The 18,835-nt window shown below is 39.5% G+C and overlaps 1 protein-coding gene across 6 annotated transcripts in view; it reads right to left on the bottom strand.

The window, feature by feature from the left end:
• LIMCH1 (LIM and calponin homology domains 1) overlaps positions 1-18,835 on the bottom strand; it is a 348,866-nt gene that overhangs the window by 290,455 nt on the left and 39,576 nt on the right. The gene's annotated exons all lie outside the window — the stretch shown is intronic.

The following is an 18,835-nucleotide window of genomic DNA, read 5'->3' as shown; positions in this document are numbered from 1 at the left end:
GATTTCAAATCCCATGCTCCTAATCATTCTATTGTGCTTACTTTCCATTCTATCAAGAACACTTGCTTTTTTGAATATTTTGAGTATAATATGTGCACGACACTCTTTAAAAGCATTGAATGATTTTATTTTTTAGATATTAAGAGCCACCTGTGAGATTTACGTTGTTTTAAAGAACAAATTTAGGAAACTTTATCATCATGGCTGGCTGACATCTGAATTTGAAACTGGCCCCTTTTACTGCATTTCATTCTCCGGAAATTAGACAATCAGGACCCACATCAAACAAAGGCTTCTGTGATGATTAGTTGACACAGCAACATAATGCACAATTTTACATCAGGTTCCAGGTCCAACATAATTTATGTTCATAACAAAAATGGCAGTCACCCAGTATCTGTCATACGGAATTATGGGCTTGGCTGTGGCCAAGTCAAAGCACATTAGCCTAGTGTGTCTAAACATCTGACTCTAATCACTACAGTGAGGATCGAATCAGGCATTTGAGGCTTATAACTGTATTTCACCGAGTGTGGGAAGTTGAGAGGAAAATAGTTTTCAGGGAGGGGATGTTGGGGTGATTTTTTTTTAAATTTTAAATCATCAACAGTCAGTAGGATGTGAGTTGTCTCTTCCGCCCCATCTCCTTTCCTCACGGTAAGAATTCAGCTGTGTTCAATGTTGTCCAGCCAAGAAGGTCGGGCAGAAGACAGAGGAGAAGATTCTGTGGGGGTCTTATCGTCAGCCATCATCTTATCCATTGTTCTGTATCATCCACACACACCCTCTTCCTGCCTCCCTGATCCCGTTAATATGAATAACAGAGCATTATTTAGATTTTTATTCACTCCCAGATATTTGGGGGAATGAGGTATAATAAATCTGTAATCTAATCCTTCCTCATATAAATATAAAGAACTAAAGTTTAAACTAAATATATTTATCATCCTCTAATGATATTTCCCATTCTACCAGCAAGTATGGAGGCATGACTCCACCACCCCTTACTCTCAAGGTCTGCATCGAAATCCTGCACCAGCTACCCCGGTCTATTAATCCTCCGTCATCCATCTCCTCCCTGACGACTTCCTTTTTATAAACCACAGCAACCTCTGCTAGTCTTTTTTTTTTTTTTTAACACATTTATCCTCCTCCTCCTTGAGGTCAGCTTTCCATTAACCACTCCACAACAAAAATCACAACCATGCTAAATAAATATTCATAGCCACAGGATAAATGGGGTGCGATGTTAGTGTCTCATCATTTCTCCTGGTGTTTATGTTAACATCTTTGTTATTTTCTTAAAAGTTAAATCATAGAGGGCATCCTCCCGGCCCCGCAAAGTTTCAAACCATTTAGCCAGATAATAACCTCCAGGAAGATCCCTTAAACATACAAAAGCTCTGCTTTTTTCTTTTTTACTTATTAAGTCTACATGCTGCATATATAAAATGGTTCTTGATGATGTTTTATAAGAGAAAGAAGACTCAGCAGAAAACAATGTCATAAGGAAAAACTTAAGACAACTTATAGATCAGTATATAAAGAAAGGAGAAGGGAATTTATCAAGTACAATTTATCAAGTACTAGATACTGTCATGTACATGATTTCAGTTAATCTCAGAGGTGGTAGGTAAGCTCACCACCCCCCCAACACCTTTCAGGCTAGGTATGGGGCTCTCCAAACTTGAAGCTCCAGCCAGGTCCAGTAACTTACTCAGGTTACAAAGCTGGGAAGCCCGGAGTTGTACTAAACCTTTTTTTAAAATCCAGAGTCAACTATACCATACTGGCCCCCAAGATGAACACCTTCTCTTTCCATTATTTTTGTCTTGACGTAGTGGATCCTTCTCACCATCTATTTGGTCAGAAGGCAAAGATCAAGTGTACCTGAAGCCAGAATGATATGTGTTTCAGTCCTGGCTCTGTCCTTACTCCTCTAGCCTCTTGGTCAACCCGTTTAACCTTCTAAGGCTCATTCCTCCTCTCTAAAGCACGATTCCAATATGTGACAGTATGAGAATATAATGCAAAAAAACTTTTCCCTTTCCAATGCATCTGTCTTTCTCATATACATGCATACATATATAAACTGACCCAATTACCACATTCTTTTTTTAATACTGCCCTAAATATTAATATTTTAGAGTTTCCCATTTTACCTCTAGTTCCCACTATGACTATAAAACATCAGGTCACTTAGTATCCTTAAGTAACCTCTATAGATACTGGGACCACCTAAAAGTCTTCAAATATGAAAAATGAAGGAAAAATAGGAGCAGCTATCAAATATCTTCAGTACGTAATTATATTTCATTTACTAATTATCTTCTAACTTTCAACTGGACCCTTTCTTAGACACAATTAAAAATATTTGGTGGCATGAGGCATGAGAAAACGAAGCTGCATATAAATTCTTCAATTTGTACCTAATAAATCGCTGCTCAACTGTACCAACTCCAATGCATGACTGTGAGGATGAGAGCTGTGGATTGCAGCCTCCAGGAAGAAGACATTTTTTTTAAGAACTTAATTAAAATGAGACATAGTGGGACATAGCTAATAGCCTCTGCTATTGGAGTTGTTGTTTTTTTTAACTTCTTTATTGGAGTATAATTGCTTTACAATGCTGTGTTAGTTTCTGCTGTATAACACAGTAAATCAGCTATCCATATCCATATATCCCCATATCTCTTCCCTCTTGCGTCTCCCTCCCACCCTCCTTATCCCACCCCTCTAGGTGGTCACAAAGCACCGAGCTGATCTCCCTGTGCCATGCAGCTACTTCCCACTAGCTATCTATTTTACATTTGGTACTGTATATATGTCAATGCTACTCTCTCACTTCGTCCCAGCTTATCCTTCCCCCTCCCCGTGTCCTCAAGTTCATTCTTGACATCTGTGTCTTTATTCCTGTCCTGCCCCTATGTTCATCAGAACCATTTTTTTTTAGATTCCATATATATGTGTTAGCATACGGTATTTGTTTTTCTCTTTCTGACTTACTTCACTCTGTATGACAGACTCTAGGTCCATCCACCTCACTACAAATAACTCAGTTTTGTTCCTTTTTATGGCTGAGTAATATTCCATTGTATATATGTGCCACATCTTCTTTATCCATTCATCTGTCGATGGACACTTAGACTGCTTCCATGTCCTGGCTATCGTAAATAGAGCTGCAATGAACATTGTGGTACATGACTCCTTTTGAATTATGGTTTTCTCAGGGTATATGCCCAGTAGTGGGATTGCTGGGTCACATGGTAGTTCTATTTCTAGTTTTTTAAGGAACCTCCATACTGTTCTCCATAGTGGCTGTATCAATTTACATTCCCACCAACAGTGCAAGAGGGTATGGATTTGGTTTTTTAAAATGCACATTCTCTGCAATCTTTTTTTGTTTATTTTTGTTGTGTTTTAGTTTGCTTTTTTTCTCTGCAGTTGATTTTAAACAGGCATTTTTGACCTGTGTCAGCACTATCCTTTCTTTCTGTAGGAGCTGAGTGTATTGGCAAGTGATGGACCGAAGAAGTGGGTGGTGAAAGCGTCAACCAGGCAATGAATCGCATCAGGGCCAAACCAGAGAGAGAGGAAAACATGAGGTCTGAAGATCTCTTAAACCTTCCGGGAAACTCACTGCGAAAATGTAAAACAGCAACACAGTAATTTGGGGCTGAGAAGTTTTGATGACAACTTTGGCCATGATGAGTTCAAATGCCATGCGAGCAAAGGAATGGGTTATATATATAAAGGATTGTGTGCAAATTCTTATCCCTCTATTATTCCAAGTATAAAATTGAGTAATTTAAGAAAATGGGCTCTGGAGCCAGTCTACCTGGGTTGAAATCTCAGCCTGAGTATGTTCTAAATACATTTATAAGTTCAGGCCAATCGACCCTTGTGTACTTCCATAACATTCTCTATATCAGAGGAGTGTTCTGAGGATTAAGTGAATGAATATGTGTAAAGTATATAAGACTGCCTGGTACAGGGAAGGCTACATGCTAATGTTGTATTACCATTTCATATCATCATCGTTATCATTATTATGTAATGTAAAATCTTTCCTAAGTTCACAGAATTTTAACTGACACCAGAGTTTAAAACACACGCACACATACACGTTTCCTCAATGAATATCCAACTTGAGAGAGAAAGATGAGAAACAGACACATCAGACTGGCTATTTCCACATGTAGCTATGAACTGGAATAGTCAATAGAAGCTGAACACTGCAGAGAATAACGTCATTTCTAACCCTAGGATGGCACAGAGTAAAGAGAAAAGGATTCCCAGGTTTCTGGCTGTGTGGCTATGATAAGTCATTAACTTTGAGGAACGGTTTCCTTTCTCATCTATAAAAAAATACCTACTGTTTATTCTACCTGGAACATTCCCTCCATTTTCTCACACCCAACCTTCTTTCACCAGATCTTATAGATCTTATTTTAAATCTTGCAGCCTCTGGCCCTCTCTGACCCCTAAGGTTAACTAGGTCTCCATGCTGTACAGTCCCATGGCATTTCTCTACTATGTCCCAAGTGCCTAGATCTGTACCTGGCACCGAGTTGACTCTCAATAAATATTGGGTGGATGGATGGATGGATGGATAAAAGGATGAGATACCTTTCTTCCCTCTTAAGACCAAGTGAGACATCTAGGTAAAAATGCACACCATTAAAATGCTTTACAGGGCTTCCTTGGTGGCGCAGTGGTTGAGAGTCCGCCTGCCGATGCAGGGGACACGGGTTCGTGCCCCGGTCCGGGAAGATCCCACATGCCGCGGAGCGGCTGGGCCCGTGAGCCACGGCCGCTGAGCCTGCGCGACAGGAGCCTGTGCTCCACAACGGGAGAGGCCACAACAGTGAGAGACCTGTGTACCGCAAAGAAAAAAAAAAAAAAAAAGTGCTTTACAAATGTAGGCTATTACTCAGGGTTGAGTTTGAGAAGACTGAGAGTCTTAAATGGAGCCTAACAGAAAGGAAAAAAAAACCCTGATGATGGTGAAGAGTTTCTTGGGCTGTACAGACATCTACAAAGACAATGGGCAAGACTGCAGCATGGAGTTAGTTTGCCTGACCCCGGGTCAGGCCAGGGAGGCACAAGGACCAGGAAAGTGAGATGGAAAGACAAGGGGGTACCACTGACCCAAGGAGACAAGCTCTGTGGTACAGGGAAGTCAACTAGAACAAAAAGTCAAGCAGGCATCGTACATCCTCCATGGGAGTCTAGAGATCACACCAAAGGTGACTGTGAACTTGGGAGAAGAAAAAGTACATCTTTATTTCTGAAATTTAATATTTACCATTTCCTTTACAAACCACAGCAGTAGCAGAATCTGTGACCAAAGGAAATCAGAGATTTTTGATTTTTGGTCACATTATAACTGAAGAGATCAAAAACATCTTTAACTATCATCAGTATTTTAAAATGAAGGTACTTCTTAGAGCCACCACTGAATCTTGTCATTTAGTTTAAAAAAAACATATATTACTATATCATAAATTTAATATTTTCACAATTTATTCCAACATAACTGGCTTCCTTTGTACCATGTCCCTATCTTAGCTGATACACTTAAGACATTATTCTGAGAGAGGATCCACAGGCTTCACCAGACAATCAAGGGGCCCAGAGCACAAAAACAGGTTAAAAGCCCTTGGCTATAAGAAGGGTCCTATATAACACAGAGAAACCAACAGCAATTTTTTAAAAATGCTTGTGATCCAACAAAAAGATGATAGTAATTCTCTTGAGTTTTGCATTAAGTATGGAGAAAAATCAGAAGAACTGCTCACTAATCCAGGGACGAGCTGACTAACACCAAATCAGGCTAATGAACCAATTATGTAGCAGAAACAGAAGCACATAACTTAACCCCCAAATGTCTGGGGCCCAAATACTTCTCACTGAATCTCAAGAAGGAGGGAGGGAGCTGCTGGCCATGATTGACAACATGGGGGAGGAGTGCTGTTTGTCAGGGAAAACAAGGAATTCTATTTTTCATCACATTTTATTTAAGGGCACCCAAGCAGAGCCATCGTAACCAGGTTGAGACGTAATGTTTTGAGGGCGGATTCTTCAGGGGACGGCAAAGAAGGACCACTGATAAAAGCAACTGTAATGGGAACAGGAGGAAATCTTTCCTTCCTGCAGCACCAGTAGCACAGGCCCTAGTGGAAGAGTAGAAGTGAACTGAGATGACTGTACATTTTAACTGAACCAGAAGAAGCTGCAGTGAAAATGTGAAGACTGAGTTAATCAAGACAGGAGAGCAGAATCAAATATTGTGTAAGATGCAATCTACAGGCCCGAGGAATGCTAAGCACAGCCTCCCGGGAAAGTATAAGGTACGAACTGGGCCTTGAATCACCACCTCCCTTGTTTATGGAAGGCAAGACAGTCAAAATGCATCCGTCCTCTGAGGCTACACGGCTAAAATCAGCTCTGACTTTTTTTCCTGTGCTTTCATTCAGAATCTGATGGATTTTTTTCCGGTTTACATAAAAGGATTTTGGTAGCATAAGCTATAAAGCCCTTCTATGACTCCATTTTTAGGAATTCCTAATGCAATACTTTCTTAGCTATTCTAAAGCAGATTAGAGAGACACCTTTAAGATTTTTTTCTCTTTCATTTTTAAAGAATTTAAATCAAAATGATTTAAGGAATCATTAAAGCCTTGAGGAAAGGCTTTAATTAAAAGGACCAGAATTTCCAGTTAAGAAATAAGTAAGTCCTGGGGATGTAATGCACAGCATAAGGAATACAGTCACTAATATTGTAATAACTTTGTATGGTGACAGATGGTAACTAGACTTGGTAGTAATCATTTCAAATGTATAAAAAATATCTAATCACTTGCTGTACACCTGAAGCTAACATAATGTTGTAAGTCAACTATACTTCAAATTTTTTTTAACATTTATTTATTTTTAATTTATTTGGCTGCACCGGGTCTTAGTTGCGGCATGCAAGATCTTCGTTGCAGCATGCAGGATCTTTTAGTTGCGGCATGCGGGCTCTTAGTTGCGGCATGTGGGGTCTAGTTCGCTGACCAGGGGTCAAACCCCTGCATTGGGAGCACAGAGTCTTAGCCACTGGAACACCAGGGAAGTCCCTAGTCAACTATACCTCAATATTTTAAAAAGAAAAAAAGAAAAGTAAGGAAAATCCAGGATAAAGCCTTGTTGCATTTCAGGATAAACAATTGCACACAAACTTGATAATGTTCAGAATAGTAAAAGAACACTAGAGCGAATAAAGTTGGCTATTACTCAGCTCAATCAACTTGTAACAAGAAAACTAATTTAGCACTGGCCCTTTTGCTTGGAATGAGTAAACAGGGCAACTTGCACACTGTTTCAAAGTACAATGCAGCTGTAAAATTTGGCAACATTACTGGAGTAAAAGAGCCAAAAATGGACTTCTAAAGAATTAACACAATGTTACTGTATGTGACATCATGTACAGGAACCCCCCATAAGTTAATTTCAACACAATTTCTGAATAAAGACTGGACCAGTTTACAGCTATCAAATCGTTACCCTTCCTCATTTAGGTACAAATGACAGCTTTTTAATTATATCAAGGATACCTAAATTTAAAAAAAATCAAATCAGTTAAAATTGACCCACCACCAAGCTATTACTGGTGATCACTGGATACATTTTTTGACTTACCTAAATGGTGTACTGTTCAAGTTTAAAATGTCGTAATGGAATAGTCCACTAGTTGGATTAACCCCCCTGATGCTCTAGGCCCAGAGGAGCCTCAAGGAATGTTGTTTGCTGAACATTTCCTAATGAACTCACTCAAAACTCAAGCCACTGACTTCAAGTGCTCATGGGTAATAATGAGTCACATGTTATTGCTTACAAACAGTGTTTTTTTAGATTTGTCATGAAAAATAAGCCAAGCCCTGGCATCACTATAGGAATAAGCAATCATATCACAGAATCTCAAGGCAAGTTTCCAAGCTTATGTAATAAAAAAAGGTCCCCAAAAGGAACCAAGCACACTCTCCCACAATGACCTATACAACCCATGCACTGACCAGGTCAGAGCTAGTAAATGTCATAAAATACTTTTAATCAGGATACAGATGCCAACAAATTATTTGGGGTCATTGGTTCCTGCAGCAAAAGTGAAAAGCCTTAATTCCAAGACTGAATTGCTGATCATCCCTGGAATTTATCAGAAACATCGGAACCAATTTAAGTGCTAGAAGATTCCACAGCAATAACTGTTGGGGTCAATAATTGTTCCATCTTGGAAGCTTACCCTCAGTATAGTCCGAATGAACTCTCAAAAGTTCAAACCCTCACAGATGTTTTAAAAAGGCCTAAACAAAGTGAAGATGTTATTGCAGGTGAAAACAGCACCTGTTGATTCGACCACTATTTTTGATTCCATAAAATCACACAAGAAACAACCCTACTTAGTTTTTATTTCTCATCCATTCTCTACTTTCGCTCAGGGAAAACAGACACTGTGCACTTGGAAAACCCAACTATCTTAACATGAGAATGTGCATATTCTGAGTGCCAGCAGGGAAGTACTGGCTGTGAGAATTAGGACGAGTTCTTGACTATTCTGAGTCTCAGTTTCCTCATCTATGAAATGGGATAGTAATAGGTGTTGTGCAGCTTGTTGCAAGCGCAAAAACACGCACAGTAGTCGTGCTATACTTGCAGTAAATCAGAGAAATCCAACTACACAGATTCCACACAGGGAGTTCTCATGAGGGTATCTTAGGATGAGCCTCATACTGCACTGTAGGATGCTGGCATTAAAGGGTATCCCCTTTTCACAAAATTGACCCCTCAATGCAAATCAACTATTAATTCATTCAACAAATATGTACTGATCACTCTTCCAGGCCCTGGGATACAGCAGTGAAGGAAAGCAGCGAAATCCCTGGAGTTAACATTCTAAAGCTCAACTGAGAAAGAGTTAAGGACATTAAGGTGTTTTCAAGGATAATTTTCATACATACATTTTCACCTTATTTACTGACTTTAAGTTTAATCTCTGTGCAAGATGAGACTTGAAAGTGAATTTAAAATATCATAGATGCTTGAGGACATCATAGATGCTTAATAAATATTACCCAAAGTAATTATTTTTATATGCTGTCACTATGGAAATAAAGATGCACTTGATCAAGGCCAATACATTAAATACTGAGACAAGTGCCCTTCATTTCTATGATGCTTTACAGTTTACTGTTTTCATATATATATTCTCTCATTTGCATGTTCGAGCAATCTGCGGAGATACATAATGTTTCTATTTTATTGTTGAAGAAATAAGGGGCCAAGTGACTTATGTAGCAACATAGCTAGTAAATACTAAAAATTTAACCCCTATAATTGCTCTATTTTTGAAAAGGGGTCAGGGGTAGGAGAAACGGCAACTTTGACTCAAATGAAAGTAACTCAGTGACTATCTGTGGTCTTTTCACTGCAGAGACTAACCAACATTGATGTGCATGGGAGGAACTCGAAAGACAGGTCTTGTGGCTGTAAGCACCTAGAGTATGGTTCATCTTAGACCACGGGGACTAGGCTGTGTGGACACAGCCTAGCTCCACTACTCACTAGCTGTACTATGGGTGTGATATGTTACTGGCCAATGCCTGAGTTTCCTCATCTGAAAAACAAGAAAACTAAGACCAACTTAATGTGTTGCTGTCAGCATTAAATGAGTTACTATGAATACTTGGAACAGACTGAGAACACTGCCTCGTAACCAAGCAGCACTCGATAAATCATAACATGAAATTTATACACACATACATGCATATACATACACGCAAGCTGTTAGCCACCTTCACAGTATTATTAATCCTCAAAATAACACTGAGCAAAACATAACATTATCCCAACTATTAAATTTGTACCAAAGGCTCAAAGCCATATTATGGCCAGCTCAAGGTCACAGCCAATATGTGATAGAGCCTGGACAAGAGCCCAACTCTTACTCCAAACCCTACCCTTTCCACAAGTATTTCTGTGTTCCGAAGAACATTTCACAGACTGACAGCTTTAAGAAAATCAGATATTCTTCTTTCTGTGCTGCAACCAGCCATCTTTGTTCAACCCTTCTTTGACCTCGGCAGCCCAGAGAGCCTTTAATTTTCCTTGACTCCTTTAAGCCCTCACGCCACTGTCCACTTGCCTCTCGTTCACTTCACTGCCTTGTATTAACACACCTGCCAGGTACTCATTCCTCACCCCTTCAACCTGATATTTTGAGCACCAGTTATGGATGAGGCACTGAGCAAGGTGAGGTCTGAAATAAGGTGAGGCCAATAACTGTATATATAAATAGTTCCTGGGTATTTTGCTTCCAGGAACTCTTTCTAATGACACGCACAAAACTAAGCCCAGCAGGGCTTCCCTGGTGGCACAGTGGTTAAGAAGAATCAGCCTGCCAATGCAAGGGACACAGGATTGAGCCCGGGACGGGGAAGATCCCACATGCCGCGGAGCAACTAAGCCCATGCGCCACAACTACTGAGCCTGAGCTCTAGAGCCCGCGAGCCACAACAACTGAGGCCTGCGCGCCTAGAGCCCGTGCTCCACAACAAGAGAAGCCATGACAATGAGAAGCCTGTGCATTGCATTGAAGAGTAGCCCCCGCTCGCGGCAACTAGAGAAAGCCCACGCACAGCAACGAAGACCCAACACAGCCAAAAAATAAATAAATATAATTAATTAATTAATTAAAAAAAAAAAAAACTAAGCCCAGCAATGTGAACTTAGTAGATCTGTTGAGCAACAAATTGAAATATCCAGAGCACTTCTAGCCTGGACTTTCAATCGAGAGAAACTGGGAAGGTAGAGAGCTATTGGCGAACAGCTTCAAATACTCAGATATTCGAGTCTAGACTTGGTATGTTTGGTTTTGTCTTGTTTTTCTTGTTTATTTGTTTGCTTGTTTTTCTTACTCCAGCACTGTACCCAAAAGGTACAGGTAGGCCAAATGACAGCGCTGACACCGCTCACCAATGGACACTGACCGCTACCTCTGGGACCCCATTCACGGAGGATGAAGATGATGGGAAGCAACCAGCGTGGAGTCTGGACTCACAGAGGAGTTTCTTTTACCTGAAACCCAAGAAGCAACACGAGGATCAACGCAAACTCTCTTACTAGAAAACTGGAGAAATCCATTGTCATAAAAGCAAGGATGGGCTCCACTGAAGCAGCCAAAAGCCATGAGGCACATTGACTTGAAGTGATACATGAGACCTTTAGAAAACCTTAGAACACCCAGCAATGATAGTCACATATGTCTGAAAGTGTAGAGATCACACACACCCATGTTCTCAAACTGCCAAGAATGCCTGTGACAATTGCGCACAATTGTCACCAACTCTTTTTTTTTTTTTTTTTTTGCGATACACGGGCCTCTCACTGTTGTGGCCTCTCCCGTTGCAGAGCACAGGCTCCGGACACGCAGGCTCAGCGGCCATGGCTCACGGGCCCAGCCGCTCCGCGGCATGTGGGATCTTCCCGGACCGGGGCACAAATCCATGTCCCCTGCATAGGCAGGCGGACTCTCAACCACTGCGCCACCAGGGAAGCCCTGTCACCAACTCTTAATCGTATTTCCTGAAGCATGGTAACTCTGGGAGAATCCTTTCATTGAAACTTAAAATTATATCCTTGTTGGGATCTTTTATAATGAATATATATTCTGCCTCAGTTCACTTGAATAAAAATTATTACCATACACACCAGAGGAATATATGATCATCCAGTATTTTGTTGCAATATTTTTTTAATTTAATGACAAAAACCTTGTTTGTGTCTTTAGACACTGTAATCCATTGTTGGACTCTTTTAGGGCAAGTCTTCAGAAAATCCTAGTCACAAAACAAAATCCTGACATTTCAATATTCTTTTCTCAATAGAGTATCCAAACCCTTGGCTTCCACAGTAAAAAGGAAATCAAGTAACAATGGCTATCGTCCCAAGTAACCTTCTCCTTGTGCACATATGCTGAGCCTTCCCATTCACAGTGAAACATCCCCCTGCGCTTCAGCCTTTCAAGCACAGAGGAGTAAAAGTCAAGCTTCTGATGACATCATACAGCTGTTCTAAATAATTTACTGAATAAAAATGAAAGCAATCAACTAAAAGAGCTACCATAAAACACACCCAAATTCTGAACGCAGACTTTTCATAACTATAAATCAAGCAATAGTCATTGCCCAGGGTCAGAACAGGCCTATAAAGTACCTTTAAAATGTCAGTTAATTATGTTTCTTCAAGGCAGAAACACTGGATCTGGTCCCAGAAGAATTTACTTCAACCACCCTCCTGAAACAAAGGTACTGAAGTTACAAAGAGAGTACAAGTGATTTATTTATTTTTATTTATTTACTTATTTATCTATTTTTGGCTGTGTTGGGTCTTCGTTGCTGCGCGTGGGCTTTCTCTAGTTGCAGCGAGTGGGAGCTACTCTTCACTGTGGTGCGCAGGCTTCTCATTGCAGTGCTTCTCTGGTTATGGAGCACGGGCTCTAGGTGTGCGGGCTCAGTAGTTGTGGCTCGTGGGCTTAGTTGCTCCGTGGCATGTGGGATCTTCCCGGACCAGAGATCAAACCCGTGTCCCCTGCATTGGCAGGCAGATTCTTAACCACTGCGCCACCAGGGAAGTCCCTGTACAAGTGATTGATGGAGGCTTCATTACGTCAGAAAGCTCACTTTGTTTTTTCAATTTCAGGAACATTAATTGTATAAAGGCAAAGTGAAACAAACTGTTCCCTTTGAAACACATCAAGACAACATAAACAGGCTAGAGCATTCCATATAGAGAACCTTCAGTGCAGTCTCTCTTGTCCCATATCCCCTCAGACTTAGTTTTGCGACTGCCTGTATTAAATAATTAATGTATTAATTATTATTACATACATAATATTATATATGTATTATTATTATGTAATTATGTAATTATTATATATTTTAAATATTATTATGTAATTATTATTACATACATAATAATATTATTATGTATTAATTAATGTATTAATTAATGTAATAATTCTGTATTAAATAATTATGGTTCTGTTCTTAGCACTGCATGACTTCAAAAGTTCAACCACTATATACGAGGAAAGTCAAATCCGTTTAACAAGCTTTTATTGAACAGCTGTTATGTACCAGGTATTGTGTGAGGCTTGAGGGATGGTAGGCTACAAAGATAAGTAAGATACTTCCTGTGCTCACCAGTTCTGAGGAAGACAAAATTAGAGAATGACATTGCAAGTCAGGCCTGTGCAATGGAAATGTAAAAGACAAAGCAAAGATGAACCAAGGGTACAGTGATTACTGAAAAAAAATGTTCAGTTGTACTCAAAGACCACACTATGTTTCCTTGTCTAAATGAGATCCCTTGCCTGGAATAATTTTACTCACTACTCAGAGGTTTTTTGAGTCACCTGAATGACATGTAATAGTCATTTGGCTCTTCAAATAAAACTGCAAGGGAAAAATTATCCCAATGTATTACAGATGAAATTTTAAAATATTAAATAAAATTTTAATAAACTAAGATAGGCTTTTTAACTGAAACTGCTTTATAGAAATATTGAGAAAAATACAGCAAATACACTATGCTCACTCCCTGGTTATCAAATATTTAGTAAGAACACATCTGGGTAGTCTGGTACAGAAAATAGGTCAGGTCTGTATCCCAAAGGAAGTTAAAAATAATAGATTCAAAATAAACACACATACAAAAGACTGACAAAGCAATAAAAATGTGTCAAAAAAAACACACCAAAGGTTATACAAGTAAAATAAAAATCAAGACAGTAAATAAATCAAGGCTTACATTACGTACTTGATATATGATAGTTCAATGAATATTTATTGAAGGGATGAAGGAACAAAGGAATGAAGAAAAGAATGAACAGAAAAACATGCGCTAGGATCACTTATTTGGGCAGTGCTTCCATATGCAATGCAATATTGGTTTACTGAATTCTGTTCATAGATTTTTTAATTTTTATTTTATTTATTTTATTTTTGGCTGTGTTGGGTCTTTGTTGCTGCACGCGGGTTTTTCTCTAGTTGTGGAGAGCGGGGGCTACTCTTGTTGCGGCGCATGGGCTTCTTTTTGTGGTGCTTGGGCTTCTCATTGTGGGGGCTTCCCATTGTGGTGGATTCTCCTGTTGCGGAGCACAGGCTCTAGGCACCTGGGCTTCAGTAGTTGTGGCACGCGGGCTCAATAGTTGTGGCTCGCGGGCTCTAGAGTGCAGGCTCAGTAGCTGTGGCACACGGGCTTAGTTGTTCCGCGGCATGTGGGATCTTCCCGGACCACAGCCCGAACCCGTGTCCCCTGCATTGGCAGGCAGATTCTTAGCCACTGAGCCACGAGGGAAGCCCTGTTCATAGATTTTTTTTAAAAAAGAAGACACTCTCAGAGCGGCAGCAACAGACTCAAGTAGTTGGCACTGCACCCACCTTAACCTTTATTGATAGTACTCTTTCTCAAGGAAAGGCATGGAATAGTACTAGCTGTCATTGGTTTCTGGCTTTCCTGTTCAGATACAAGATTAGATGGCTCTTATCTGTCCCCTCTACAGTCAGGCATCCTGTAGGACTTGCTCTGGCCAGTGAATCACTTCCCAGCAAAAAGTGACTTTCCCCTCCCATTGTAAGGGTGACTGTTGTAATAGAAAGCATGCAGGAAGCCTCTGTCAGTCTGGGTACCAGACCATATTGGACACATAGCATGAATGCAAAAAAAAACTTCCATTGTGCCAACCTCTGAGATCTTGAGTTGTTTGTAACTGAAGCATAATCTAGCCACCCTGGCTCAGGTACGCAGTATTAAGCATAAAAAAACCATTCCCATTTCCCCTGTATCTACCCCATATCAAACACTCCTCAGGTGCACCAACACATTACATCTCAAATATCTGAAATCAATTTGTTTTTATAATATTCTTTTAAAGCAAAGTATTTTGGCAGAAAAAGAAAGAGAAGGGAAAGAGGGAGGAAAGAAGGGAGGAAGGGAGGGAAGAAAGGGAAGGAAATAATGTCTCCACCATTTCATCTTTTCATCCAACAGAATCCATCTCAATTCCAACATTTCTACTCAGCACTTGACAAGGGCATGGAATTAATGAGATTAACGAAGTCTGCCATGGGAATTCAACATACAAGTAGGTCAACTGAAATATTTTGAGTTGAAAAATATACAGGATCAATGCAGGAGCTAGGTGGGAATTATAGGGTTACTAGTGGAGAAGAACAAAACACAAGAACTCTGGTAGGTCCCTTAAAATAGAAAGAGCAACATAGCTCCTTACAGTTTAAATTTCATGTTATAAATCAAGTAAGAAATTCCATCTCCCACCCTCACCGCAGGAGAAAATTTAGTAATAAAATGTCTAATAGACAACTGGGACATGTTTACAACATTCGGTCTCCCTTCCTAGATTTGATTCACTAGGCTTATTAATTTTTTGGACTTGGAAAATATTTAAGCCATGATAACTATATAAAATGGTCAACATGAAATATTTCATCCTCATCGAATTCCTACTCATTTCATCTTCAGCATTTGGATAGGTCTTTCTTTAATAATACAAGAAAAGTGGGCTCAGAGAACACTTGAACATATTTAGCTTTGAAATTTCTGTTGCAAATTTCCAAGGGCTAAGTTTAATTTTTGGCTAATTTCTCACATTCTCACTAAAATATGTCCTAGAATTAACATTCTAGGATCAATTTTTACATACCTTGATTTGTTTTATATTGATATCTATTTTAAGATCTATCTAGAAAACACCAAGTAATGTTTAAACTATATTCTAGAGCCCTTGGCACTATAGCATAATAATAAGTTTAATTACTGTTGACATTCTACACTGCCTAAATAAACTGCATTAGAGCTTTATTCTTCCAATTCTACGTGTAATGAGGTGGTATAGATGGACAATTTTCCTATGTTTCAATTCTGTATTCAGTATGAATTGCAAAGTACATGTAATTCTTCAAGCACTACTCACGACAGGGTCCAGTTCTCAATAGATATCGTCCCTGGCATTAATAATGAACAACAAGCTGGGGAAAAAATTCACAGGATAGAATATGCATTTTATCCTTTTTGCCAACTTGAAATACAAGGGTGGAAATTCTTCCAAGGTATCACATGACCAGTTAAGAACTTTAAGACACTCTCCCTGGACTTCAGCTTTCTCTCCTATGAACTGACCTCTAAAGGCCATTTAAACTGTAAAATGCTATGCTTCTATTGCTACTGCTTTTTTTGAAAAAAATACAAAGTGATTTCAGTTGTATATTTTATTTCCTCAAGTATTCAAATGCAGTCTAGGGTAGCCATTAGGGGCACGGCCTTTGTCTTAATCTTGGTTTTATTATCAGTTGAGGCTTTAGGAAAGTTAATCTCTCTAAGCTTCAATTCTCTCCTCAAAAAGAAAATGGAAATGAAAATCGTACCCACCTCGTATGAGAGTTAAGAGTAAAATTAGTTGAATTACATACAAAAAGTCTTACTTCCCACCAGTATGAGTACATATATTATAAGCACTTATAAACCATTAGCCAATGTTCTTATAATTACCTCTTCTCTTGAAAAGTACGTCTAGAACCTGCCATAACTGACCAGCTACATGCAAGATCTTGTAATAGGGAATTTTACTTCTCTCAACCAAGAACTGCCCTCATTTATTTTAACTGAATGCAACCTCAACTTCCTCCATTGCCTCACTTTCCAGCCTCCGTCAGGCAAATATATGTTATTTCTTTTCCTTCTAAGTTCCTCCCTCTCCCCCCACCTTCTTCATCCTTTATATTTTTACAGGATTTTTTTTCTCTTATTTGTCCCACTGAGCAGTCTTAATATAAGAAACAAGCAAATAAATAAAGCAGTCTGTATTGCGTGAAACAGCAGTTTTTCAGACTAAACAATGAGACAAAGTACTGAGGCTGATTTGTACTAAGCCTCGCATGAAAATCAACCTCCTTACGTTATAATAACACCTCCTGTTTCTGCTTTCCCCTTTAAGCAGGCAAGAGGACAAAGGCAAATTTTAATTTATCTCTACAAAGCTTAAATCACACAGTGGCACAGCAATGGGCACCCTGTAAATGGTAGTTAGCTGAAATCTTTTCATAGAATCCTCCTTTTATATTTCTAAACACCATAACACAAGGATTTCCAGATTTTGCCAAAATAAAAAAAGAACTCTCTTCCTGACAGACATTTGGGTTGTATTCAGGGTGAAGGAGGCAAGAGAGATGAGTAATTTTAAGTCTTTGTCAGTATCCTGCAGCGATGCGATGCTTAGGATGGGGGCACGCACTTCACACTTTTTTGCCCGCCTTTCCCTACAAGATTTTGAAAGAGAACACTGTCCTTTGGCATCGATTATCAGAGGCCTGTCAGGTAGCTCACTGCAGGCTCAACAATGAGAGAAATATGCACAGAGCTGCCTTTGGGCAGAACCTCTGAACTGCTCAGATTTCAGTTCAGATGGAGAAAAGACACTCACTGTTAGCATTTTCCCAGGGTCCTGGCCAGACTTTTCATTTTCCCTGCTCACTCCCCATTGAGAAGCAAGGTTCCACTGCAAACTTTTATATAACTACTAAGAGAGAGATGTGAGTTAGGACAAAACACCAAAAATATTTCTTCAAATAAAGCAGTAACGTTCCTAATTCATTAAACTCAGTCAGATGATGGAAAAGTACAGAAAGTGATGAGACTTCAGTTATGGCCACCTTGAAACCCTTGTATATCGGTGCCACGATTTGCTGTGATTACGAATAAATCAAGTAAATAAATCAAGTAAATGAATGGAATAAAGGGATAACCAAAGTTCTTGGACAATATTGTTTAAGTTCTTAAAGTATCTGGGTGTACATGCAAGAGTAGTCTCCAAAGACTCTGGCATGCGGGCATAGGTTTGTATCTTTTTTTTTTTAACATCTTTATTGCAGTATAATTGCTTTACAATGCTGTGTTAGTTTCTGCTTTATAACAAAGTGAATCAGCTATCCATATACATATATCCCCATATCTCCTCCCTCTAGCGTCTCCCTCCCACCCTCCCTATCCCACCCCTCTAGGTGGTCACAAAGCACTGAGCTGATCTCCCTGTGCTATGGGGCTGCTTCCCACTAACTATCTATTTTATATTTGGTAGTATATATAAGTCCGTGCCACTCTCTCACTTCATCCCAGCTTACCCTTCCCCCTCCCCGTGTCCTCAAGTCCATTCTCTATGTCTGTGTTTTTATTCCTGCCCTGCCCCTAGGTTCTTCAGAACCATTTTTTCTTTTAGATTCCATATATAATGTGCTAGCATATGGTATTTGTTTTTCTCTTTCTGACTTACTTCACTCTGTATGACAGACTCTAGGTCCATCCACCTCACTACAAATAACTCAATTTCGTTTCTTTTTATGGCTGAGTAATATTCCATTGTATATATGTGCCACATCTTCTTTATCCATTCATCTGTCAGTAGACACTTAGGTTGCTTCCATGTCCTGGCTATTGTAAATAGAGCTGCAATGAACATTGTGGTACATGACTCTTTTTGAATTATGGCTTTCTCAGGGTATATGCCCAGTAGTGGGATTGCTGGGTCATATGGTAGTTCTATTTTAAGTTTTTTAAGGAACCTCCATACTGTTCTCCATAGTGGCTGTATCAATTTACATTCCCACCAACAGTGCAAGAGGGTTCCCTTTTCTCCACACCCCCTCCAGCATTTAACGTTTGTAGGTGTTTTGATGATGGCCATTCTGACTGTTGTGAGGGGATACCTCATTGTAGTTTTGAT

This window comes from Tursiops truncatus, chromosome 5 (assembly GCF_011762595.2).
Source record: "Tursiops truncatus isolate mTurTru1 chromosome 5, mTurTru1.mat.Y, whole genome shotgun sequence".
Taxonomy (NCBI): domain Eukaryota; kingdom Metazoa; phylum Chordata; class Mammalia; order Artiodactyla; family Delphinidae; genus Tursiops; species Tursiops truncatus.
This window is presented reverse-complemented; position numbering and strand designations above follow the sequence as displayed.